The sequence below is a fragment of the Ictalurus furcatus genome, chromosome 6 (assembly GCF_023375685.1).
Source record: "Ictalurus furcatus strain D&B chromosome 6, Billie_1.0, whole genome shotgun sequence".
NCBI classification, from domain to species: domain Eukaryota; kingdom Metazoa; phylum Chordata; class Actinopteri; order Siluriformes; family Ictaluridae; genus Ictalurus; species Ictalurus furcatus.
In genome coordinates, this window is record NC_071260.1 from 11,277,036 (window position 1) to 11,304,613 (window position 27,578).

Below are 27,578 nucleotides of genomic sequence, written 5' to 3' on the forward strand. Positions count from 1 at the left end.
TTCTTTATGATTTCTTCTGCAAGCTTTAACGTGAACTGCTTAAAGCGAAATTTCTTTAGTTCAGCAATGTATCTGTATTTAAAGGTAACCAGGACAATAAAACTGGCCAGTTATGCTAATGTATACAAATTTATTTTTTATTGGTCTACTTTTCGTAAAGTGATCTTGGGTGTTAGAAAGGCTCAGGATAAATTGAACATATAAAATAAATAAATAAATAAATAAATAAATAAATAAATGAATAAATAAGACAAAATAACACAACCATTAATGCTAACCAGCTTGCAAGTCAAAGCAACATGAAAAATTCATAGGTTTTCTAATGAGTAAAAACAGTACATTACATTACATTGCTGTAAAAAATTAAGTGGTATGAGAAGCTGTGACTGTTTTACACTATCATTAACCCTAACTATAACTTTAGATGCTTAAAGACCATATGCAATTCAATCTTAAACATCTTCTCACTCACTTCCTTCTTTAAACCAGTGTCATAACAGAAGATGAGAGACATGTTGCATAGTGTCTCTATTTGCATATTTAAATCTTTTATTTTAATACTCACTACAATTGTTTTTCTAATTAAGTTTTCAGTCCTTTGTTTCTTATAATAAAACAAGTGCAGTATGGGGCTTGGCAACATGGGAATGTAATGATATGACAATATCAACATTATAGCACAATACAATTTTCTAATATATCGTGGGTATCTAAATCGTATATATATATATATATATATATATATATATATATATATATATATATATATATATATATAATTACTTCTATTTAAGACATTAACTAAAACTAACTACACTAGGTGGGGTCACCCTGGATGAGTTGCTAACCCATCATAGGGCACAATCCCACAGATTCACACACTACAGACAATTTAAAAATGCCAATCAGCCTACAACGGATGTCTTTGGACTTTGGGAGGAAACCCCCAAAGCTCAGGGAGAACATGCAAACTCCACACACACAGGACGGAGGTTGGATTCAACCCCCAACCCCATGCCCCTTGTGATGCATATTGTATGTCATACCAATGTCTAAAATATGTGTTGCCATGTTGCTAAGGCTGAAGTCAACACTGTCATTGTCAAGTCCAATACCAGCACGGGCCATGATCGTGTCAAAACTGATTCTTAAGAAGGACAAGACCAAGTCAAGCCAATGGAGTCTAAATGAAAGCAAGACCGAGTCAAGATCGAGACTGAGAGCCATTAAATCCCAAGCTCAAGCCTTTACTTCAGTTAGTTTGCTTCATTTGTGCATTATATAAAATATTTGACTGTTTCCTAGAACAATGAAATACTTCTTGTCAAACTTTGCGGCAAGGAAAAACACCCTGAGACAACATGATGAAGAAACCTTAAGAGGACCAAGACTCAAAAATGGCCTCATGGTCTTCTGAGTGGTACCAAATAACACATTTTATAAAGTATAGGCTGAAATGTTAAGTTTTCTTACAATGTACTGTAGCTTATGCAATGTTTCACAATTTTGTGATGGTTGGATGATGTTTGCCCAACAAGAACACATAAATTGGTTGTTTTGGAAAGTTAGTTGTCCTCCGGTCTCTTTCACAGCTTGTTAGGAGTAACGAGAAACATTGTTGCGCCTGTGGGTTTTGGCATATTTATATGTTTGTGCAACTTTTCCATGAAATTACTGTATCGTACTTCTATAGGATATAATATATGGTGTAGCTCTTCATACAATTCTGAAGATTGCTTTTTTTTCCTGTGCTTTGTACAGCCACCAGCTTGGCATCTATGTGTATTCAAATCTCAGCCATATTTAATATCTTATTGACAGGCAGACAAATAGGAGCACATCAATCATCACACTGCTATGCATTATAGAAGTGAAGCCACTCCGCCTTAGACCACGTCTTTTTTTTTTTGACATCTTCCCTCACCATCCTTCCTCCTCTCTTTTACTGTCACTCTGTCTTATTTTTCCCTCCATACTGAGAAGTTCTTAACCGTCAGCAGACCTTTATCACATATCTAATGCCAGGATGAAGTGTTTTTCCTCGATGTCCCCTGTGGCCTGTGCCATAGTGCTGCTGCCCAACAAGGACAGCTAAGGACAAATAAGAGCGTGTTTGTGGTGGAGAGTGACGGAGTGCCATTTAACTAAGCCCACTGTAAAGTTTAAATGAGGCTGCATCTGTGTTTCAGAAATCCTTCAGCATTAGAACTGTCAAGTTTCTCACAAATGAACTTGTCAAAATGTGTGTATTTGTGGTTATGTGTGGTGTGTTTATTGCTTAGTGGACCTCATTAGATCCTCTATAAGAGATTGTGTGTTTGGATGTAAGACAATGTGCAAAGCTGGGTTTATTGCTTTATTGCTTAGGAAAGCTTTGGAGAGCCTATTATATCCTTGTGTGTGTGTGTGTGTGTGTGTGTGTGTGTGTGTGTGTGTGTTCGCAGAGCAAGGTGTATTGTATGTCAGCCCTGAGGCAAATAGAGACCCTCTAATGTAACACCTAATTAGGTAGCCCAGAACATCCACTATAGTGTGTGTGTGTGTGTGTGTGAGAGAGAGAGAGAGAGAGAGAGAGAGAGAGAAAACAAGTGCACCAAGGTTCCCCTTCTGAAACACTTCAACTTTCTTTTACTGCACCCTACAGCCCTAAACTAGCCTTTAAAAAGAAGAGAATCACAACTCTTTTGTGTGTCTTCTCTTTCCTTTCTTAGCACCAATAAAACTCATAGAACCTTCTAGGAATTGAGCAAACAGACCAACTAAAGGTTTCTCCAGCTGTGGCCTGCCAACTACAGGAATCAGAGCCTCTATCCTGAAGTTTTTCTTCGCCCATGTGTCCTTGGTCTCTTCGCTCTTAAAGGTGAAACTCCTTCATATAAATTGCTTTTCTTTAACTTAAGGCTTGTGTTCTGTTACCTTAGCAGTAGATATATTTTCTTTGAGTCATATTGGGTTATATTTGCACATCTAAGAGAGATATGATAATGAAATGAAATGACCAACTTTCTATAAATCTACACTATATGGTTAAATGTATGTGGACACCTGACCGTCACAGCCACATGTGTTTGTTGAACATCCCGTTCCAAAACCATGGGCATTAATATGGAGTCGGTCTATCCTTTGCAGCTAGAATAGCCTCCACTCTTCTGGGACGGCTTTGCACTAGAGTTTGGAGTGTGGCTGTGGGGATTTGTGCTCATTCAGCAACAAGAGCATTAGATCAGGCATTAATGTTGGACGAGGAGTTCTGGAGTGCAATCTGTGTTCCAGTTCATCCCAAAGGTGTTCAGTGGGGTTGAGGTCAGGGCTCTGTGCACAACATTCGAGTTCTTCCACTGTACCCATTGGCCAACCATATCTTCATGGACCTTACTTTGTGGTGCAGTGCCATCATCATGCTGGAAAAGGTTTGGACCTCTGAGTTCCAGTGAAGGGAAACTGTAATGATACCACATACAGAGAAATTCTACACAATTATGTGCTTCCAACATTGTGGCAACAATTTGGTGAAGACCTACATATGGGTTTGATAGTCAAGTGTCCACATACTTTTGGCCATGTAATGAATGTTTCTGGGGAATACTGAAGAACACACAAAAGTACTTCTTAAACCTGAGAATGTGTAATCATGTATTAGTGTAAGTAAGACATTGACGTAATGTAATACAGAAGGATTTCACCTATTTGTTTTAGATTTATAAAAAGCTGTTGATGTCAGTTGCCACTATAATCCTTTTTGTAATCTGTTTAATATAGTATGTGAATATTTTCACATTTTTACTTAATATATTACAGTGCCAAATGTGTAGTACACCAATTGCTAATTCCTGATCTCTGTTATATTCTCCTATCATGCTTCCCTAAACTGTCCTGACTCCAGTTCAGTTTGGTTTACAACCTAAGTTACCTTTTTATATCTGAATTCCTGTATGTTACATCATACTATGCCACTGATATAATAGTTTTTTTTTTGTTTGTTTGTTTTTTTAAAAAACACAACATTTTAACATTCTTGCAGTTATTTATGAGTAACCTTACACAATATAATAACCTAAAAATTGAACTAGCATTACATGTTTATAGGAAGTTGCGTTGCATATCTCTAAACAAAAAGTTAAGGTTGTGTCGCTTAGTATTTTGTGAGAATACAGTGTATGAGAGAGAGAGAGAGAGATAAAGAAGTGTACCAAGGTTCTCTTTCAACTCTCCTTTTCAACACACTGTGACTGAAAAGTAGCTTTTAAAAGAAGGTAGTAATAACTTTTTATGTGTCTTTTTTCTTTCTTTCTTTGTAATGGTTGCTTACATCACTGGGCAAATCTAGACAGAAGGTAGATCACAAAAAAAAAAAAAAAAAAATTGTTCTGGATCTTTGCGTCCTCATAGCCAGTTATGCCCATATTCAGTGTAAAAATAAGCCAGGAACATCAAGTTAGTATGTTTTAGTTAAAAACTTAAAACAAGTTAAACCTATGACAATTCTTCCATCCATTTTCTTTTCTTTGATTTTCTCTTTTTATGCATCAGACATGAAAATGAAAGATGTCACTGATTAGCTAAAGACAAATAAGCAAAGACTGCAACAATCTTTGAGAGTCAGCCATGTCGCATCATGATGACTCCATTAGCAAACCCTTGTTTGTTTGGGGTTTTTTTTTTTTTTTTTTGTCACGGCCATGTTTACAAGCCCTGAACCCACTTTAGTATAATTATACCGAGTTTATTAGCCACTGTGACAAGTGCTAGGAGGGAACGAGACTTTTAAGACAGCGTCCCGAAAACTTTTAACGGGGCCTGAGCTTGCTGGGGCGCCTAATAGCTTTGGCAAGCTTTCAGTCTGGTTTCCATTTCTCTCTTTACATGGTGTAGTCAAAGGGCACTCAGCAAAATGAGCTTCCACTAGGCAGAGGTTGTTTTTTGTTTTTTACTATTTTCCTTTATATTCGCATAGTCTAGCATTTTCTTTTGCTTCCCCTTGTTCTCAGTTGCATTGTTTTTTTGTTGTTTTTTTTTCATCTCTCCACCAAAATGCTGCTTTTTCATAATCTAAAGTGGAATGAGGTTTTGAAATGGAAGGAGAGCTGAAATACAGGCCAGGCTTGGGAGTGGAGATTGACAGGTGATTTTGGAGTGATGGAAAAGGCTGTCAGTTGAGGTGTGTGCACGGCTCATGCTCAAAGCGATGGGTAATATGGCCAGGCTTTGTTGAGCTCTCTCCTCTATTTCCTCCTCTGCTCTTTTAGCGCTTCTCATTCGTTGTTAGCAAAGCTGGAGACTGATAAAGATTGATCGATGACTATGAAAGATGAACGAGGTGTTATTGTGTGAGTAAGCTCCGCCGAGACCTCCGCTTTAGCATGTGTGGCTATGTTGATGTTTTCTCTGTCATGTACATGGAATCAGTGTTTAAAAGATAGAAACATAAAGGAAAACTTTTGCTCATTTGTTGGTTGGTATTCCTACTCTGAAAGTTTAGAGCGTATCCACAACAACCTTGTCAACATGACCGCTCACACTAACAGCAGATAAAATATCACTGCACTACATTAAATGAGTTTAATGTACCTACGATCAATCAACGTGGACACATTAGATGGTTAAATCTGTAACACTGACTATACAGTTCACTGTTTTGAGAAAAAAAATATATTATTCATAAAATCATGATCACTAATGTTAATTAACTAGCTTATTGCTAACAAAACATACGCACTTTCATCCATGTTTTCCTGCAATTTGCCACTCAAGAATTACAGTTGAGGTCATAAGTTTACATACGCCTTGCAAACTTTTGAACAGGATGATCTGTGTAATTTATTATTTTGTTCAATGATATTATTATTATTATTATTATTATTATTATTTTCATTTAGTACTGCCCTTCAGAACCTACAGACTGTAAGAAGACCCAGAAGACAAAATAATAACAATTTACACCAATTATCCAGTCCAAAATTTACACCCCTGCTGGTAATCTATTGTGTTGCATCAGTGAATGTTTGCACCTTTTGTAATAGTTATGTACGAGTCCCTCAGTTGTTCTCAGTGTGAAAAGATGGAGCTCAACATCATATAGTCGCTCTTGGAAAGGGGTCAAATATGCAGAAGATACTGGAAAAGCAAAGAATGTGCAGGACCTGGAGGGTTTTTTCTGAAGAACAGTGGGCAGTTTAACTGCTCAGGATAAACAAGGGACTCATGAACAACTATCACAACACATAAACACAGTCGTTAATCATCCAGGTAACGACACACAGTATTAAGAATCAAGGGTATGTAAACTTTTGAACTGGTTCAGTTGTGTAAATTCAGTTATTATTGTGTCTTCTGGACTATATGTAAACATCTGTTTTATGATTTCTCTTCTTCTTCTTCTTCTGCTTATTATTATTATAAACATTTTGCAGATTCTGCAAGGCGTATGTAAACTTGTGACCTCAAATGTACATAAATCAGAGTTTAGACTTACCACTATCGAATGCAGCGATAATTCCACTGCACCACTATCAGCTGATGATCGAAAGGCATTGTGGGTAATGTAGGAAACCATTAACCAAAGTGAAAACAGACCAACTCTCAGTAAAGGAAATGTTAAAAAAAAAAAGTACAAAATAAATTCTAGATTCTATTGAAATTCACATGTTAATCATAATGATTAATCTGCAGGTATGTCAGGTCTGAATTTTTCCTTCAAATCTAGTCCAGCTTGAGCCAGGTTTATTTGTTCACAAAGGGTCCTAAAACTTGTGACCTGTTCATTTCTACTCTTTTATGGGCATTAGTCGATCAGCACCAAAGATTCTTTGCTAGACACTAGAAGCTTGCGAGTGTAAATCCCAGGTCTATCAGAGATGACGTAAGGCCCTTAACCCTCAGATGCTCAGCTCTACGGCCAAGTTGGATTCTGCCTCACTTTGATAAAAAGTGACGTAAATGTACAGTAAAAACTTAGTGACCAGTTTTTATTTCACAAATGCTGGCTTTCTGTCCGATTAAAAGCATGAATTTGGTCTTTTTAGTGACTGATACTGAAGAATCTAATACATTATGACCAATAATACAACATATAGTATGTATTTATCACAAAATATATTGACTATAGTCACATTTAGTTAGTATTTCTGATTATATGGTTACAGTAAAATTAATACATGATTAATATTATATTCTATTTCACTAATGTATAGATTAGTTTAGTCATTTCAAGCTTGAAATAGTCTTATTCTTTTAGCAGATAATTTTCTCATTTTAAGTATTTATTTCTAGAAATAAAAGCAATTATACCTGCCAATAAAATAAGAAAATGTGAAGCTTGAAATGAGTAAAAGTATCTACAAACAGACTGTATATTAGACTGTATACTAGACTGTATAAGACTCATATTGTATTTGTCTTATTACTAATCACAATTATAAAAATTAAATTAAAATAATTTGAAATTTTGAATGAGATACAATAATAAGTCTGGGATATAATTTCAGTGTACTCAATTATTTTGAATTCAAAAGTATGTTAGAGCAGCATATCACATTTAACACAATTAGTACTAATATTCAATACATACTAAGTAACGGATAACCAATCCGTACAGGATTTTGCAGAGGTTTTTTTTTTTTTTTTTTTTTTTTTTGTGATTGCTGCCCGGCAAAAATGCTTGAATATATTAGTATGTTAGCAACTTGCAGAGTTCTTTGTTCTTTTTTTTTTTCCAGAAAACTACTTGAATTGGTGAAATTGCAGTTGCACCAAATTGTTTTGCATGATCTTTCACAGTGTTGTTTGTTGGCAAATAAGACCTTTCAGCTGTACCCACGTTCAACACACATGAATCGTAGAGGGCTTTGGCTGAATGTGCATTGTGATGACGTCACATGACGCGTCTTGGCCAAAATCTGTGGAAAAATCTGTGGTAATTTTAAAAAATTGCATGCACCTCTGAATATTGCGGCGTCTGCTTGATTTTGCATTCATTTCTGCGATTGCAAAATCACAAAATCCTGGAGGGACTGGATGAAACACAAAAAGCTTTTGAAGGAAAATAACTAAATATGAAGTGGTGTGATGGAGCTTAGCATGAAGCAGAGTTACTGTTACAGCCCCACATTTGATTATTTTCCAAATAACAGCATAATCTGAAATGTTTTATTCTTCTTATACCACAGCAATGTCAATGAATATAATTAATAATCTATAAAGGAATGACACAAAATTGCACGTAGAGTTAGATTTAGCATTGTGGAATGTCTTCGAGACAAGTTTATCACTTTTGTTATAACAGCTACAAAGTGTTGTTTGCCCCACCATCAATTTTTTCTTGTAGGTAATAAAATTAAAAAACAAAAAAATAAAAACAAACAAGCATATAACAGTTATAGGAAAACTTTGATTGTTATAATTTCTGATACTGGAGACTCCTTCTATAAATGTTAAATAAAGTTCTCCTTACAGAAAAACTCCATAACTACTATATCAATGGTTAGATATTCTACGTTGTTAAACAACATTTATTTTAAAAAAATGTTTACTGAAAAGGTTAGTTTACATGGCAGAAACTACTATCCAGGTTCTTCAGTCCTTTGAGTTTGAGATGTTGTCACTGACTATTCTGGGTATTGTGACCACAAGGGCAGGTGTGTTTGAAAGTCAACCTTAGATACCATCGAAATGAAGAATGGATAGATACGGAGACATAAAAAGACAAGAGAGTTGTATCATGGTCTGTATGTGAGTGGCAAGGGAGATTGTTTTTGCCCCTACAGCACTTAAAGCAGAGGACAAAAGGACATGGATGTGGTGGTGGGTGGAGGTGGGGGGGGGGGGTGGGGTGGGGTTGGAAGGTATCATCAGTCCTGGTTATCATCCTCTGTCTCTCTGCAGGGAATACTCTCTCTCTCTCTCTCTCTCTCTCTCTCTCTCTCTCTCTCTCTCTCTCACAAACACACACACACACACACACACACACACACACACACACACACACACACACACACACACATACAGAGCAGGAAGATAGAGAAAGAAGAGAAATGTCCAGTGCGAGTATGTGAGTATGTGGGATTTTTTCCCCATAGACACTTACTTGAAACTCTGTACCATATGGACTGCATCACACACACACACACACACACACACACACACACACACACACACACACACACATGCATAGACATAGAAAACAATTGCTGCAACATTAACCTCCAGGCCTCACTAGTGCCTCTACATGTTCTATTTGATATAAACAAATATTGAGTTTGTCATTTAAGAGGCACTGGCCAACAAAAGGCGAACACAATTTACTCATTCACTGCAAAGTGATAATGTTTACATACAGGGTGAAGAGAATCAATCTTAACTATGTGTGTGCACTGAATCACCGCTGAACAATAAGTCAAAACATACACAGTAGGAACGTACACAGTAGGAACCTCTATTTAGCATTCATACACATAGAGGAGAGAGCAAAGGGCACATGATTGCTCTGAATTACAGTGAACAGAGACAGAAAGATCTGCAAAACAAGGTAGGATGAGACACACTGATGTGTCAGTGATGAATATGATGCCATTACCACTGATCTCATGCAGTGTTGGCGCGCACAATAACACAAATTGATAAAGGCTTCAAGGCCAAGCCGTCTATTGTCAACTTTTATAAATCCACACACTGGATACAGACAACATGTGTCTGAGCTGTGATCAAGTAACGTGCTTCCCACTCAGCGAAACGCCCTTACGATATCCGACAGCACGTACGCAAGTCCAGTGTCACCAATGTCCTCCTTCTGGTAAACATGATTTTCTTGAGCAGAACATATCCCTGGATGAACATCCCTTTGCTGTTCCTGAAACAACATTTACTTTCCTCAATAATCTCGTACTCTTCCCACTCCTGAGTCACTTATAAATTCTTCCAGACACCACATGCAGCTTACAGACACAAAATCTAATAGTCAGGAAATGATACAAATTGAATGGAAATAGTGAAATCTGGCAGTGTGACATATTTCACTATGTGGCAGGGGGAAAAAAATGGAAATCAGCCAAATGAAATAAATTCCAGGTTTTGACTGGGATTTGGACTGGGATTTTCTACCAATATACTTTGACATTGCTACTTAAGGAAAACATAAATATATTTTACCAAAATGATGGAATAATGCTTTTATTTAGTCTGTTGTCTAAGTTCATCATGTCTATCTGCCTGCAAATATTATGTCTAGTAAAGTATGCGATTAAATTTGAGCCAACAGTATCGAACATAACTTTTCAAGAAACGAAAAAAAAATATACAATGAGAAAGAAGGAAGACACTCTGAACCTGAAAACAGTGAACTTTTTTAACAGTTGTCTAAACTTTTCGCTAATCATGGTTTATGAATACACTGCCAGAGTTTTCATTTACGAAAACTTTCAAAGTGTACATTTACGCTCTGCAAGTTTACGTTGGCCATTCTGGCACAAACCTCGTGTGTGGGCGGGGCCTAACAGCGATTTACTCTCATTGGCTAGTGAGATTTCGATCAACAGCTTGAGTGTCTAGCTGAGGAGGAGGAGGAGGAGGATGACGACGATGACGACACTTCATGCTGCTCCTGTGAACTCATCTCGAAAAAAATAGTCGTACGAGACTACCCAAAACTCAAATAGTAATTACGAAGTAATATATTGAATAAGTACGGAAGTAATTTCCACTACAAAGTACAAACACTATTACTATACAGAAAACCCTCTAAAAAAAATTTTAAGTCTATACTTCCAGGTGAACTCAAACTTACGGAGTGTAAAGTTGAAGTTTGAATGTGTAAGTGAAAACTCTGTTTAGAAAAAAGGAAGCTTAGAAATATGTTAACAAAGAATGCTGTTCATTTGAAGACCATTTAAAATTTTGCCACCAGTGAGTTCACTGTTTTCAGTTTCAGTTTTTTTCTTCTTTCTCGCTGTATATTTTTTGCTTGTTTCTTGAAAAGTTACGGTCACTACTTTTTGCACAAATTTTAATTCCATAGTGAGTAAGCTAGTTTAACAAAGGCAGAGGGAGATAAAGTCCGCCTGACTAAATATGGCTAAAACCTTGCTAGCGAACTGTGCTTTTTCTCACGATTTGGTCAAGTTTTTGTATAGTTACATAACAATGAATGTGAAACAATTCAGTTTGAAATCAGATTCTAGCTGTTACATCATCAGACATGATGAAGCTATATGCTTCCAATATTCATTAGCAAAATTAGTATTGGAGCTCCAGCTCAAAACTAAAGAAGCAAACTTCAAACACCTCCTGGCTTAACAAATACATTTTAGGTAAGTGTGTTAAGTGTGTGTGTGTGTTAAGTGTGCGTGTGTGTGTTTCATTTTTTGGTTGAACTTTCTTCTTCAGTGTTCTCATTCAGGTTTTTGAGGACAGTTTAAGGACACACACACACAATTCCTCGGCTGGGTCTGGCTTTCTCCCTCTAGAAAGAACTTTTCTATAAAAGAAACAGATATATCAACAAACAAGTTAGACTACAGTGAGAAAAGGGAGGCACATTTATTTATTTATTTATTTATTTATTTATTTATTTATTTATTTTTATACCTTTTGGGGTTGTATAATTCATTTTATCACTTTCCATGTTGACCTGTAGCCGTTTTCCCCTCACCCTCTTAGAGGCGAATAACTATAAAATGGCAATGGCTGTGTGAAGTAGCTTGTATCTCGAGAGTGAGTTTCCACTATGAATGGCTTTATGGAGGCGAGCACTTTGTAACAGGGAACATATGCAGGCCAAGTAGTAAAGTGTGAAAAGCATGTGCTGTGGTTGGACAGAGGGTGGAGGATATGTGGAACTGTGATATTTGAGAGAATTTAAGATTAATGAAGGAATGAAGCTGACTGTAATGCGGTTCTGAAGTCTTCTATATATAGCATAGATTTTGGAAGAAACAGACGGATACAAGAAATCCTTCCCTTTTTGATTCTGGATGGGAAAAATAAGAGAAATATGCTTCTAGTTTTCATTTTCGCATGCAGTTTTATATAATGAGTCAGTTTAAGAGATGATTGCATGAGAAAAAACCTTTGATAGTACAGTAGTAGTATAGTATCAGTACTAGTACAGTACCTTTACGGTATTCTATAGTGTTCTTCTTTCCTTTCAACAGTTTCCTTTCTCTCAGTATCTCCCTCTTTGTCTCTCTATATATTCTCTTGTTTTGTTTTTGTGCACTTCTTTTTCTCCCTGTCTTCTACTCTTGTCCCCTGTATTTTCTACATTATTTCTCCACCTCTTCATTCTCTCCTTTAAGATTTTACTCTTCTCACACTCTCACACTTTTTTTCCCCCCTGGATCTCTTATCTTCTCATCTCTTCTTGTCTCTTCATCTTGCCTCGTCTCTTCTCACCTCATCTCTTCTCGCCTCATCTCTTCTTGTCTCATCTCGTCTCTTCCCATCATGTCTCATCTCTTCTCGTCTCTTCTTGTCTCGTCTCATCTGTCCTTGTCTTATATCTGCTTGTCTTGTCTTGTCTACAACAACAACAACATTTATTTTCAGTCCTCATAAACAATTTTCCACGATAAATAACATAATTATACATGTTACCCGAATAGTCTCTTCTCCAGTTTTGCCATTCTTTCCCTGTTTGTTTTGGCTATCCTTGTATCCTTCAACTTTCTTCTTCCTGTCATCCTCTCCTGTCATTTTCCTGTCCTCCACTCGTCTCTCTCCCTTTCCTCATTTTCATTCTTCTATTCTATTTTCCTCTTCTCTTAGCCCCTCTTACTGCCCTATATAATCCCTATAAACTCTTACCTCTACCAAAAATGTCTCTCTGTCCTTCTCGGTCTCTTCTCCTCACTCCTGTCCTCTTTTGACTTCATTCGAAGTTGCTCATCAGTTGCTTAGCAGGGACTTAACACACTTCTGATTCAAGTTCTGTGCCTCGAATTAGTCTTCCTCACTGGCCCTCGTCTATAATTCCTCTTTCACGCTCTCACTCCGTCTAATTCCCCATCTTCCTGGTCTGTGCGTCCAGGCCAAAGTGTAATCAAAGCTTGCACGTCACCACTAATGACTGCCTAATGACCACAGAACATGCACGCTCTCTCTCTCTGTCTCCTTCTCTGTCAATATGCTTTTCATTAAGAGTGGAAATTAAAGTCATATCAAACTCCACTTTATAGAGCCCAGCTTTTGATTTAGTGATTTGAAGCTCATCTGCTCAATAGACTTTTGTCAGACATCAAATCAACACACACACACACACACACACACACACACACACAAAGATATTCTTTTGATAAATACTAAACTGTGAGAGAGAGTGTGTGTCTGTGTGTGTGTGTGTGTGTGAGCTGTGATCTGTGTTTTCTATGATTCAATCTTTGTTCTATAGATTGTTGTGTACACTAGGGGCTTCATTATTTACATTGGTAAGACACGGTTTACTTGTGACCATCCATGTGTGTCATATGCTTGTGTTTTCTTTCTTTCAGTAATGGAAAAGGATAAATAAAGCATAGAAAGGGAAAGAGAGACAGACGAGGAATGAACCGTTGGGAATATGTAACATAAATATTTCATTTTTGATCATAGATGAGATCAAGAATGCATTATTTTAGATTTATAACATGTATAACTCCTAACTATCTTGAATGATATGCTCCGGAAGCCCTAAGCAGCCATGCATTATTATTATTTTTTCTTTTGTTTTTTGTTTTCTCATGATCACAACTTAATTTTCACATGATCATGTCATTTCTGTGTACTCGATATCAGGGTTGGGAGAGTTACTTAAAAATATATATTTCGTTATAATTATGAATTACTACATAAAAAATTTAATCAGTAACTTAATCCAAGTATCACAATATAAAAGTAATGTAATCTGTTTACTTTTGGATTACTTCAAGGCCACACATGTAAATTTTAATGAAACTTAATTGCAGACTTTAATACACTGAAAAGGCACACTATTAGCATCATATATATATATATATATATATATATATATATATATATATATATATATATAAATATATATATATATATATATATATATATATATATATATATATATATATAGAGAGAGAGAGAGAGAGAGAGAGAGAGAGAGAGAGATAGATAGATAGATAGATAGATAGATAGATAGATATAGATATATACACAAATAAAATTGTTTTCACTCTGTCCACATTTTACATTTGCCACAGGTGTACCTTCTACCATCATTAACACATTTGAATGACCATATAATACGAAGCAATGTGATACATGAAATTACAAATGACCTTAGATGGCCATGGGCATTGGTTCGACTTAGGACTGCTATTGTCAAGCAACTGTTTGACGGCATACACAACAGCGCTTCACCTTCACACGTTCGCTGAGAGTAGGCTAATGGTTAAGAGGCAGGAATTTGACCAATTGTTGCTGCAAACCTTTTAGAATCAACCAATTGGTGTGCGAGAAGGCGGGAATTACATCTTGATGAAACCAAAGCCAAATCCTGGACATTGTCTCAAATTTAGATGCTTTTTTAATGTCCGAAAAAGAGTATATGTCCGGGAAAAAGAGGACGTATGGTCACCCTAACAAAAGCATTTCAGAGAACAATTTATGTTCATTTCTACCAAATTAACTTTGCTCAAAATTTATTTGCACATGCACCAGAAGGTTGCTCACATGAATCATAACTGGTAAGAGAGAAGCAGAACTATAATCAAGCAGATTCTATATTATGTCATGTCAAAAGATAAATTTCTTCCGTTTTTAAATGAAAAAAATTGTAATCCTGATAGTATTCCGATTCTTTTTTTTATTATTTTTTTTTAATGTAATACTAATGGATTACAGTTACCAGTTTTTTGTATCCTGATTACGTAACGCCAATACATGTATTCCGTTATTCCTCAATCCTGCTCGATATACAGTAACAGCATGCTGTTTTTATTGTTCTGGAGTCAGCAAAAGCTTAGTGAGATCCCACAGCACCATGGATGAACCAATTTGTTTTTACTTTGATCAGAGACACACTCAAGCTGAAATAGCTCTACGTGTATCCTTGATTGACAACAAATTAGTGTCTGACACTTGAGAAGGGGACACCTCTCTCTCTTAATGTGGGGATAAAGTCCATCTCTACAGTGGGTACTTATTAAATTTATGATTGCAATGGTGAAGATGTCAACATTCATGCAACACCAGTCCCATTCACAAGGCGCAAGATTTTTCATGATAAAATTTCGTCATGAGAAAACAACTTTTGCTATGTCGAGATCACGAGAAAATTAAGTTGCAATCATGAGAAAACAAACAGACAAACAAATAAATAAATAATGCATGGCCTCTTAGGGCTTCCGTAGTAGTCACCTCTGATTGCTCCTGAATGTATCTCACTTGTAAGTAGAAACAGTTTACGATGGAAAATTCAACTGTTAATCTTCATACCTCTGCTGTTTGATTGCTGTTTTATTTTCCGGATGACTTATATGGTACTTGATAAGTTTTATGACCCCTCGTTTCACTATCAAAGAGTTATTCTGTGCCTTCAAGCCAAATAATGTGAAATATTGTCCATGTCAGCATTGTCTGCATTGCTTTAAATGGAATTATCATCAGCGCAGCCGTGAACGTGTGTGCTAGCCGACTCGAATGCACGAGGGTCTCACACACCCGGTGATGCAGTCATACACCTTCTCCACACTTTTCCTCCTCCACATGTTCTTTGCTCCTTTCCTTCCTCTCATATCCGTCTCTCCCGAGGGCTCAGGAATGGCCGGCAGTCTGGACCGGCTAATTCAGAACAGACCATTCCCATTGTGACTCATAAAAATGTGTGTGTGTGCTGTCAAGCTCATGGTGTGTGAATCAAAAGGCTGTAAATCGCCAAAGTGTAGTCAATGTGCATGTTTCCTAAACGGCCACTGGGAGCCCTGTTTGATTTGTGGAACGTAGAATGTTGACCATAAAACAGAGAGGCAAGGTGACATCTTGCCGCAGGCTGTGTAAAACATGTACACACACACAGGTATGGGGAGTACAGCATCTTCTGACGAATAAATAAAGGGAAATATTTTTCCTTTCTTTTACTCCTCTGTCTCTTGTATCCCTCTCTTCCTCTCTCTCTCTATCTTTCAATGGACCATAAACAGATGGAAATGGAAGCAGACACATTTTACGAGGTTCTCCAGATGACACATTTGCAAACAGAAACCAGCAGCCCTAGCCTAAAGGTCCACCCACATTAGCATTTTATCAGCAAAATTTCATTCAGCTTGGTGCAGTTTCACACAGTTTACGATTTCTCATCACTGACGCCGATTAAAAATACACATTGTGACCAAAACCAACCAACAAACAATGTTTTAGCCATGGTTGTATTGTAAGGCATCAGAGCTATTTCATTTGAGTTCATACAAATAAAGTTGTGTAACCTTCACCAGTAGTAATTTTCATACCATTTGCTACTTGTCAATCTCCTTTGGCGATTCACCTTATGAAAATGCAGTAATTTGCAGCATTATATACAACTTTTTGTGGATGTAAGTCTTGATTTCGTAATAGTCAGAAAGGTTTCACTGTGTTTACAAAGCTTGTGAAACCTAAATTAACTAATAATCCCAGCCAAATGCTTAAATTGTCAACTGAAGTAAAAAAAAAAAAAAAAAGAAGAAGAAGACTTTTTTCATTGCTAGTCTTACAGTCCTATTCTTGGTCAGTACTGTTCTGTGGCTAATCTGTGAAAAGTGGAAAAATGTGAGGGTTAGGAAAGATATTTACAGGTAAAATAAAAGACAGACATGAGAAGAGAATGGTGTGTGTGTGTGTGTGTGTGTGTGTGTGTGTGTGTGTGTGGATGAATGGCAAGCCTTAAACCTTAAACCTTCACACACACACACACAAACACACTCTTAAGCATCACTGAACCACATTTCTGAGCTACACTACCTCTAATTGACCATAGCAGCAAGCTTGATTTTCTTATGTTAAATCCTTCACAGCCTGAGGCCCGAAAGCATGAAACAAGCTTTATCCCCTCTGTTTTTCTTTCTTTCTTTCGTTTTCCATGGCTTATGCAGGGAAACACCATCCACCCATCTTTGTTTCCTTCTTCCGAATAGGGAGATGGATGAGTGAGCTGGCCTGGAGGGAGTTAAAGGTGGAGATGTGGAGCAGATTGACAGGTCGAGGTGGAGCAGGAGAGTGAGACTGACAGGGAGGCTTTAAGTCATCTGGAAGCATTAAGTGTTTTGTCAAAGAGGCCCGAGGCTGAAGTGTGCTCAGTCAGGCAGGGGAGATTAAATGTTACGCAGACGGATGAGGCAAGCTGCGTGAAGGCAATGGACCATATGCCAGTGTGCAATGACTGATAGTGATAAACTTATATAGAACCTTTAATACATAGAACACAACTGAAGGTTTTTAATGGGCAACATGGACACAGATGGTTTGCTTAGTTCCAAACAACCTGAACTACACAGAATCAAACAAATGCAAAATAGTCAATCATGGGCATTTTATTAGCATTAGTGTTGCTTTTATATCTTCACATCCTAAAAGGAGACTTTTAGAGTGCATTCATTTTCACTGTCTATTTTTAATAGTAACAGCAATCCACTTCACTCATACAGGTTTGTTTGTTTGTAGAAGAGGTGTCAATTAAAGTGCCATGGTGCTGACGTCAAGCTGCTTTAACTTTTTTTTTTAATCACCACCACTTCTTTCCTTTCCATGCTTTTGCCGCGGCTTCCTCTTGCGATTCATTTTTTCGAGGGCTGTCTTAGTCATGTGCTCCTCAGAAAGCACTCTATAAAGGAGATAGGGGTAGAGGGATAAGGAGAGGAGGGATAAGAAGACAAAAGAAAATAAGCATTTGAGCTCAAATATGAATAGTGACAAAGAAAAGAAAGATGAAGAAGAAGATGTTAAGGAGAAATTGGGACAAAATGGCTCTCCGTCACTTGGAGTCAGAAACAAAGTTGGTGTTTTATACGTTGCAGTAAAGAGGAAAGTCACAGCTTTCTGGTCACATGAGAATTGTGTATACTGAGACATGCTAAATTGTGACAGTGATATACAGTAGAGCCTGTTTAAATCAAACATAAGGCAGCATTAAAAAAAATTTCCTGTCCCCATCATCTGATACAACAAACTGCATTTCCAACACACACTGGTAGATGGTAGTGCATGTTTACATGTATATGGTGTATTTATTTATTTATTTATTTTTTTGACACTGATAATTCATGTAGCAGCTTTTAATAGCTTGTGTTTGGTTAAAATGTCCTAAAATTTCACACTCTAAAGTTTATCAGAATAGTGTGAAAAACGAAAAAACATTGATGCTCTGTTTACACTAGTGTGTGTTTGTTTTAAAACAGCATTTTAAAATGAAAACGATCCTCGTCCACACTGGCATTTCCGTTGTGTTTCAGAAACGATCTCCGTCCACAGTAAAACAACCGAATACGCATGTCACATGACCATTCATGCACACTGGGCATGCGTATACAAGTGTAAACAGGAAGTTGGTTGCTAGTCCAAACCGGCGTTCCATGTAGGGCTTACGCCGCTTGAAATGAGATTTTTTGTTGATTTCTCTAATCATAGCTCGCCTCTTGTGCATGTAGGCAGCTGCAGTTTTATAAAATACAGAAGTTAACTGCACAATGACTACTAAGAATGACGACAAAGCCAGCAGAGCTTGCGGTTCAGTCTCCGTGTTGTGTATACGATCAAGGTAGCGAAATGGTCATATGGTAGGGGCTTGACGGATCAGGGAAGGATGCGCAATGATCCAGAAGTTTCAATCAGGTGGTGAATGTGAGAAGCCACGCCCTCATTTTCAAAAAAAGTAATCATTTTGGTCCATTTACATTGAAACGCGTACAGGTACAGGTGTTCCTATTAATGTGAACAGTGAGTGTATACTATATATGGTCACTGGAAGACTGAACAATAGTTAGCCTACCATTTTGTAATAACCTTGATAAAATTTACTAATTGAAAGTTTAATGACACATGTAAGTATCTGGCTACTTCACATAACCCATATCCAAAATCATCTATTGTACTACAAGTTAACATAAAACTCTTTATTTTTTTTCTTCCTCATGCAGACACCAGACATCCACTCCCAGTCCTCTGCTGGAACAGGAAATAATAACCTATGAGCTTAATATGAAAATCGTACCCAATTACCGCTTCATATCTATAACTCTTTCCTGTAAATGACATTAACTGGAATTTATTCTTACAGTCACAATGACTGACGTGAGCTAAATGACAAAATGATTAAGTCAGCATTTGCACAGGGTTATTGATATTCAGCAATAATGGGTAATTGTGATTATAAATCATAATGCTGACAGCCTCCATCTTGAGCAGAACTGCTGGCTCTATTTCTTTGATTTTTCCATTTTTCTCTCATAGTGAATTGTGTAATGGGAAAGAAAAAAAAGAACTTAAATGGTTGTCAGACTGTGACTTTTTTTTATCTTAATTGTAGATGACATGATTGGATTGCTGAACTGGTTGACAGGAGGATTGTGAAGTAGCTTAGATATTCTTTTGAGATTTATTTTGCAGACTTTTGCTTACTTTGGAGAACATTCATGTTTCTTTGTCTTTCATTTACTTTTCCTGGAGTTTTACATACTGTGTTCTTCCCTCATATCCTTCTCTATTTAAAATTTTTTATTATTTGAAGAATTTATTTTATGTAAAACAACGCTGGTAAACTCTTAAACCCGATTCGTCAGAAGGTTTTCATATATATATATATATATATATATATATATATATATATATATATATATATATATATATGTGTATATATATATATATATATATATATATATATATATATATATATATATGTACATATATATATATATGTACATATATATATATATATATATATATATATAATATTTTCATAACAGCAATTCTGATAAATAGTGCTGGGTGTGATTCAAATTACTGGTTTATATTAATGCACTCGTTCTAATACATTATCTTCTCTAAAAAACAAGAATTCATCCATAGAGACTTGTATGACAGACACTCTACATAACATAAGTCTATTATTAACAAATTGATTAAACTGCTATTATTTAACACATGTTAAATAATTACTGGAATGATGAAGTTTCCTGTAAAGATTGTTTAACATTTATGGAGTCGCTTTGTAAAACTGTATACTTTGAAAAAATATCTTTTCCAGGAGTAAATGTTTCAATGCTTAAATGTTTCTTGGTAGCATGACAACTTGCATTCTTGTCCTATTAATTTTGACAGAGAGAGACAAAAAACTGAGAGAAAGGTCTGGACCTAAATTGTTTTGCAGGTGCTCCACAATATTAAATGTAATATTAAATGTAACTATGAACTGATTAAAAGAATGTGTCATTCATTAATAAATTAAACACTGTTTAATGAAAATGAGGTGATGGGGTGTGCTTTGTTTTTCATCCCTTGCTTCTCAAATACACACAAAATGCATTCACTTTATTGAATTAAGTCTCATACAGTGGGGGGAAATAAGTATTGGACGTGTCAACCTTTTTTTTTCAGTAAATATATTTCCAATGAGGTTATTCACATGACATTTTCACCAGACATCAGTATTAACTCAAGAAATCCGCAAATATAAACAATTCACAGCTTTAAAGTCCATAAATAAAGTTATGTGTAATAAAGTGGAATGACACAGGAAAAATAATTGAACACTCTAAGAAAAAGCAGTTTTCCAAGGCAAGGTAAGGCAAGGAACCACCTGAAATCCGTAAGTAGTTAGAAAGTAATTATACCTCCCACCTGTTCAAATTAATATCAGCTGGGTTAGTAAATTGATGGTCTATAAAAAGGCTTTTCGTTTCCAAGGTGTCACACAAGAAACATCTCATGATGGGTAAAAGCAAAGAGCTCTCCCAAGACCTTCCCAACCTTATTGTTGAAAAACACATCGATGGAATCAAATACAGATGTATTTCAAAACTTCTGAATCTTCCAGTAAGCACTATTGTGGCCATTATCTGCAAGTGAAAGCAACATCACTTCATCGTCAAACGGCCATACACAGGAGCTCCTCACAAGATTTCTGACCAGGGAGTCAGAGGAATAATCAGAAGAGTAGCCCAAGAGCCAAGGGCCACTCGGAAAGAGCTCCAGAAACACTTGGAGGCAGCAGGTACCATCGTCACAGAGAAAACAATAGGCAATGCACTCCACTGCTCAGTCTCACCCGCAAGACTCCATTACTAAAGAAAAGGCATGTCGAAGCTCGTTTAAAGTTTGCTACAACTCATTTGGACAAGCCTATGAAATACTGGGAGAGTGTAGTCTGGTCATGACTACACTCACAGAACAACGCAAAACGGGTTGAGATGAAATCATTGGTGTTTATTATTAGCACGTCTTTCTACCTTCAATAAAGAGGATCAGTGTAAATTATGAAAGTAATCTAGCACCATCCGATGATGTGTGTGTACATACAGTATCTGCATGTGGCAAATTATATAAACAATTTGAAATTATCCATGTTTAATTCATATTCTTTCTTATAGAGCATGTCAGAGTGTGTCAATTACTACATTAACTAACAAATTACTAAGGGGGTCGTTATTCATGCATGAATTCATAAGACTCATGTTGTAGTCGAGGTTAGCTCTTCATTAGTTCATGAATAGTACATGCCTTAAATCATCATTAGTTCATATTTAAGTAAGTATTAATTAATGTATTAGTGCATGATTATTCACATACTGTTATTGTAAAGTGTTAATGAAATCATTAAGAGCTTCACTTAACCTCCTGACACTCAGATTGTCCTAACTATAGAAAGTCATCTGCGTGAATGGAAAACAGTTTGTGAAAATGTTCTCCCAGGTTCTCACACAGCAAGGTGTGTGTGTGTGTGTGTGTGTGTGTGTGTGTGTGTGTGTGTCTGAATGTTTTTATATCTTGGTGGAGACCAGATGTCCCCATAAGGTAAGATGCCTGGTCGTGATGAGGAAATTTACAGCTTTAACTTAAAGAGCCCAGAAGCCAAAAGGTTTCCTTTTGGTTATTGAAGTTAAGGATAGGCTTATGTGTAGGAATACCATTAATTAGCAACATTAAGTCAGTGGACAGTCCTCACACACACACACAAAAAAAAAACCTATGCGTGCTGTGTCAAAGTAGATGGCAAATCATGGCAAACTTTCTCTCAAACTTTCTCACTGCTGATCAGTGTTTTTTCCCCCTGTTTATTCATCTTTCCACAGCTGTTTTCCTTTGATTGGAGCTGATCAGCAGATTAAAGCAGCTTTCTCTATCTGCCTTTCCCTGACTATGTTTACATGCAAAGATTTCCATCAGTTGGAACAAATTCATTCCGATTGCAGATTTTGAATGAATTGTTTACACATGCCCTAAACTCGGGGTAAAGTGTCACCATCATCATAACAATGACAAACTCGGTAAGTCCTGCCAGATCCTGACAAGTAGCTCACATTACTTCTGCTCAATCACTGTGTTTGTGTTTTACAACTAGCAGAATATACTTAAAATATGCTTGTTAAACTGAAGGAGAGAAGACTATACATGATAAATATTCCTTTAACAAATTATTAAATAGATCATCCACAGATTGAGATGTCATCCTGGTTGGCATACAGTATGAGGGATTTTTATTTAGATTATTGGACTACATGTAAACATAATGTATGACGGGGAAATCTGATTTCATGATCATAAACCTTTTCATATTATGCTATTACACTCTTGATCTCTCTGTCTCGCAATCTCTGTCTCTCTCTCTCTAACTCTCTCTCATACACACACCTGCAGAGCAACTCTTCATGCTGTTAATGCTTGATTTCCGGTGCTCTAAGGAAATTGGAGGCAGTAATGGGAGCCAACAGGAAGGGGAATCACACACACTGAGAGAAGCACTGATCGAGGAGAGTGTGCGTAATTTTCTTAACTCATCTTTTCATTATGGAAATGTGATTAGCATTGGTTACTCATTTCAATCAGGCCACAGGTGGAATGTGTGAAACGATTCCCTCAGCAACAAAACTATCTGCAGTATCTCTCTCTCTCTCTCTCTCTCTGTCTCTCTCTCTCTTGCACTCTCTCTCTCTCTATCGCGCTCTCTCTCTCTCCATGTATGTCATTTAGAAGTATTATGTACTATGTCCCATACATTACATTTTAATGAGACTTTCTTTTGCTAGTCCATGAGATCATAAGTTAAAAAAGCAATAGTTGACATTTACAATGTGTGACATATTAAAGGAAAAATAAAAAACAGTGGCTTAGTTGTGCTGTGGAGGGCAATGGTATTGTCTCCTAAAGTGTGTGGTTCTTTCACACTTATTGGTCTGCTATTTTCACCTTTATCCTAATGAACCACATCTATCCTAGTGGGAGTTCCTCTCAGGATGACCAGGATAACCCATCCCCATCAACATGGTACGAGAGCTCACTGAATGGTCACCTGGTCTTTTTCCAATCTTCAGCTGTTGAGTTTCTGTGAGCCTGTATTCAATGTAGCCACAGATTCCTGTTCTTGACTAACATGCATGGAACCCAATGTGGTCTTCTGCTGTTGTAGCTCATCTGCCTAAAGTTTGTGCATTCTGAGATGCTTTTCTACTCACCACGGTTGTAAAGAGTAGTTATTTGAGTTACTGTCACCTTCCTATCAGCTCAAACCAGTCTTGGCATTCTCATTTGACCTCTCTCATCAACAAGGTGTTTCCACCCACAGAACTATGGAAAACACTGGATTTTGTTCTTAGCATGTTCTTAGCTTTTACCATTAAAATATGCCATTTGGATGGATGATACACTTCCCTTGGTCTTTTTCCAACTTCAAACTTCCAGTTTTGATGAGTCTGTACAGACTGTAGCCTCAGATTCCTGTTCTTGGTTATTTGAGTTACCACCTGTAGAACCGGCACTCACTGGATTTTTGTTGTAGTTGTTGTTTTTTTTTTTTTGCACCATTTTTTGTAAACTCTTGAGACCATCAGAGATCAACAGTTTCTGAAACACTTTCTCAAATCATCCCAGCTAGGACACCAAAAACAGTTCCATGGTCAAAGTCAATGAGATCTGAGATTTTTTTTTTTTTGGCCATTGTGATGTTTGGTGTGCACATTAACTGACGTTCTTGACCTGCATCTTAATCAATTGAGCAGTGAGCTTGTTGACTGTTTACCTTTCCATGCTGAAAGCACATGCAGTAGTCACAATTTCCTTTGCATGCCAAAATAATGGCACCGCACGTAACATTGCCACCTCACAGCTTCAGGGTCCGTGGTTTAATCCACAGTTGAAGTTATTGTCTGTTATTGTGTGTAGTTCTTCCCACGTCCCCATATGGGTTTCATCTGGGTTCTCCAGTTTCCTCCCACCTCCCAAAACCTATGCTAAATTGTGCATATGTGTGTGCATGGTGCCCTGTGATGGACTGGCATCCAATTGAAGATGTGTCCCCATCTCACACCCATTGTTCCCAGGATAGGCTCCAGATCCACTGGGACCCTGATCAAGATAAAGTGTTTACAGTTGTATATCTGCACATTCGTGCACTTGTCCAAATAGTCAATTATGTGGCAGTAGCACAATACATAAAATCATGTAGATACAGGTCAAGAGTTTCAATTAGTGTTCACGTCGAGCATCAGAACGGGGGTAAAATGTTGCAAAAAAAAAAACAACAACAATAAAAAATCCAGTGAGTGCCAGTAGTTTAGGTGGTAACTCAAATAACCAAGAACAGGAATCTGAGGCTACAGTCGGCACAGACTCGCCAAAACTGGAAGGTTGAAGATGGAAAAAGACCAAGGGAAGTGTATATTCCATCCAAATGGAATCTTTTAATGGTAAAAGCTATTATCCTTGTTGTTAGCTACTCTTTGGTGGCTACTAAGATCATTTTTTCAAGTACAAGTCAATCAGTAGCTCTTTGGCAGTCCTGGGATTTGAACTCACAACCTTCTGATCACCAACATAGAATCTTAACCACTTAGCTCCTACTGCCCAGCTTTTACAAACCTCATGTCACAACTTAATTATTGAAAGCTACGAGTACTTTGTTTCAGTTAATTCTGTCTTCCTCTGATTTCTTTTTCCCTCTTTGTCTCCCTCTCTCCCCTCCCTTTCGGCTTCTCTCTGTGAGCCGAGGCAGATGGAGGAGACTTGGGCTCATTTAATGGTCAGTTTAGCTAATGCGCTAATGGCTGCCGAGAGAGTGACAGCGAGCTAATGAGCGCTTCATTTGGCCAATCAGCTCCGTTTCTGCCGTGCATAATCAGCATCTCGGGCCCGGTTGCCGTGGCACACGTAACCAAGGTAATTGCACCTTTCAGAGCTGCTCGGCTGCTGAGCGAAAGACAGCGAGATAGAGAGAAGGAAGAAAGCCAAGAAGGAATATCATCTAAATAAAGGAAAAGTGGCTGAGAAAATAAAAGAGGACGTTTAGGATGAAGGATAAATTGAGTCTGCAATGGGACCTGGTGTGTTAAGCGTTGATTGAGTTAAGGCTTGACTGTTTTTGTACAAAATATCACGGCAAATCTCATTCAACTTTACATTCAATGAATTTCACATGGTTGTCAATACAAACCTGAAATCTTTTTTGTTTTAATATTTAGGACAAGACCTAGTGCTACATTCAAGCTCATACTGTATATTCCCACCATGTTTTTGTTGCCGAACACATTTATTGTTCTCTATGCTATGTGTGAGGGGTTTGAACGTGTGTGTGTGTGTGTATGTGTGTGCAAAATCTCTTCTCAGACAAATCCGCAGATGTCTAATTACTGCCCAATTGTAGCAGCAGGGAACATGCTTTTGCACCCTGTCTTCTCCTTCTGCTCGCTCCCTCCCTCACAACACTGAAAAACGGCTGCAACCGGCTAATCTCAGACATTTGTCATACAAAGGTAATTGCACGGTTGTGTTCTTGCCTGCCTGCCTGCTTCTCTTTCTCTCTAATTGACCCACGAGCAGCTAACTTCTCCACTTCCTTCACTCCCGATTTCCTTCTTTCTCCCTCTTTACCAACACAGATGTGTCAACAGCTTAGGAAATGCAAAAAAGTGTTCCGATATTCAACACATGCTCATATACAAACGCAAATAAAAGTGCTTTGAATTGTGAGTACATATTTTGCACACATAAGGAGGAATGGGATCACGTGAACATGGGAAATGTCAACAGGAAACACACATGAACGTGGCTTTTGAACACACATTCATGTTCTGACAATTGCAATTAGTGTTGATGCATTCCTGGAACAAATAGAGCAATCTAGAGGAATGTGATATGTTGTGTGCTTATAGTTCACACACACACACACACACACACACACACACACACATTAAATCAGTCAATTTTTAGTGTTCTCACCCATGAAGAACAAACACGCACACAGACTCACACACATGCAACTAACAGCCAGGAAGTCAATCTGTTCAGTCTTTTGTTACCATTCTCTCAGTCCATCTCTCTCTCTCTCTCTCTCTCTCTCTCTCTCTCACACACACACACACACACACACACACACACACACACACACACACACACACACACACACACACACAAGCGTCATTGAGGAGCTGTTGCTCTGTCTGGTGTAAAAGGTCAGATGTCTGAGCTATCTGTTCTCCTGACATGTGGAATGCACAAAAGTGTGTGTGTGTGTGTGTGTGTGTGTGTGTGTGTGTGTGTGTGTGTGTGAATTTATAAATCTGTTAACCTGAGCATTGTTATCATATGTGTAAATGTGTGTGTTTGTGTGTGTCTGAATATGTGAAAATAGTTTGCTAATTTTACAGCCTCCGCCCTAGGTTTAGAGCTCATGAATGTTCTCTACATACCCCCCCCCCCCCACACACACACACACTCAAGCCATGAAATATTTTGCAGTGCAACAGCATGGACAATAAATTAGCCTACAATCTGAGTCTCAGATAATGTGATGGAGTTTATACTGGCTCCTATAATGCTCACTTAATATATGTGTGTGTGTGTGTGTGTGTGTGTGTGTGTGTGTGTGAGAGAGAGAGAACGAGTTCCTTTATTTACTCTCTTATTCTCACATAATACAATCTTTCGCTGAATGATGAGGGTTTTTTGGTAGTTAGCCCGTTTAAACAGAACAGGGAACGATTAGATAGACAAACGAGGTTTCTTTCTGGTGTTGATGTAGTCAAGCCACCAAGATCTCTATCTCACACACACACACACACACACACACACACACACACACACACTAAAGAAATCTGGACAAATAAGATACAAGGAAACCAATCTTGGAATATCGATCGATCTATCTATCTATCTATCTATCTATCTATCTACTGTGTGTGTATATATATATATATATATATATATATATATATATATATATATATATATATATATATACACACACACACTGATTAGTCATAACACTAAAACCACTGAGAGGTGAATGAATAACTTTGATTACCTTGTTACAATGGCACAATGCTGAAAAACTTCATGCTGTCTATGATACAAGGGTGTCTGAACACTGGTCAGAGTGCCCGTGCTGACCCCTGTCCACCGCTGAA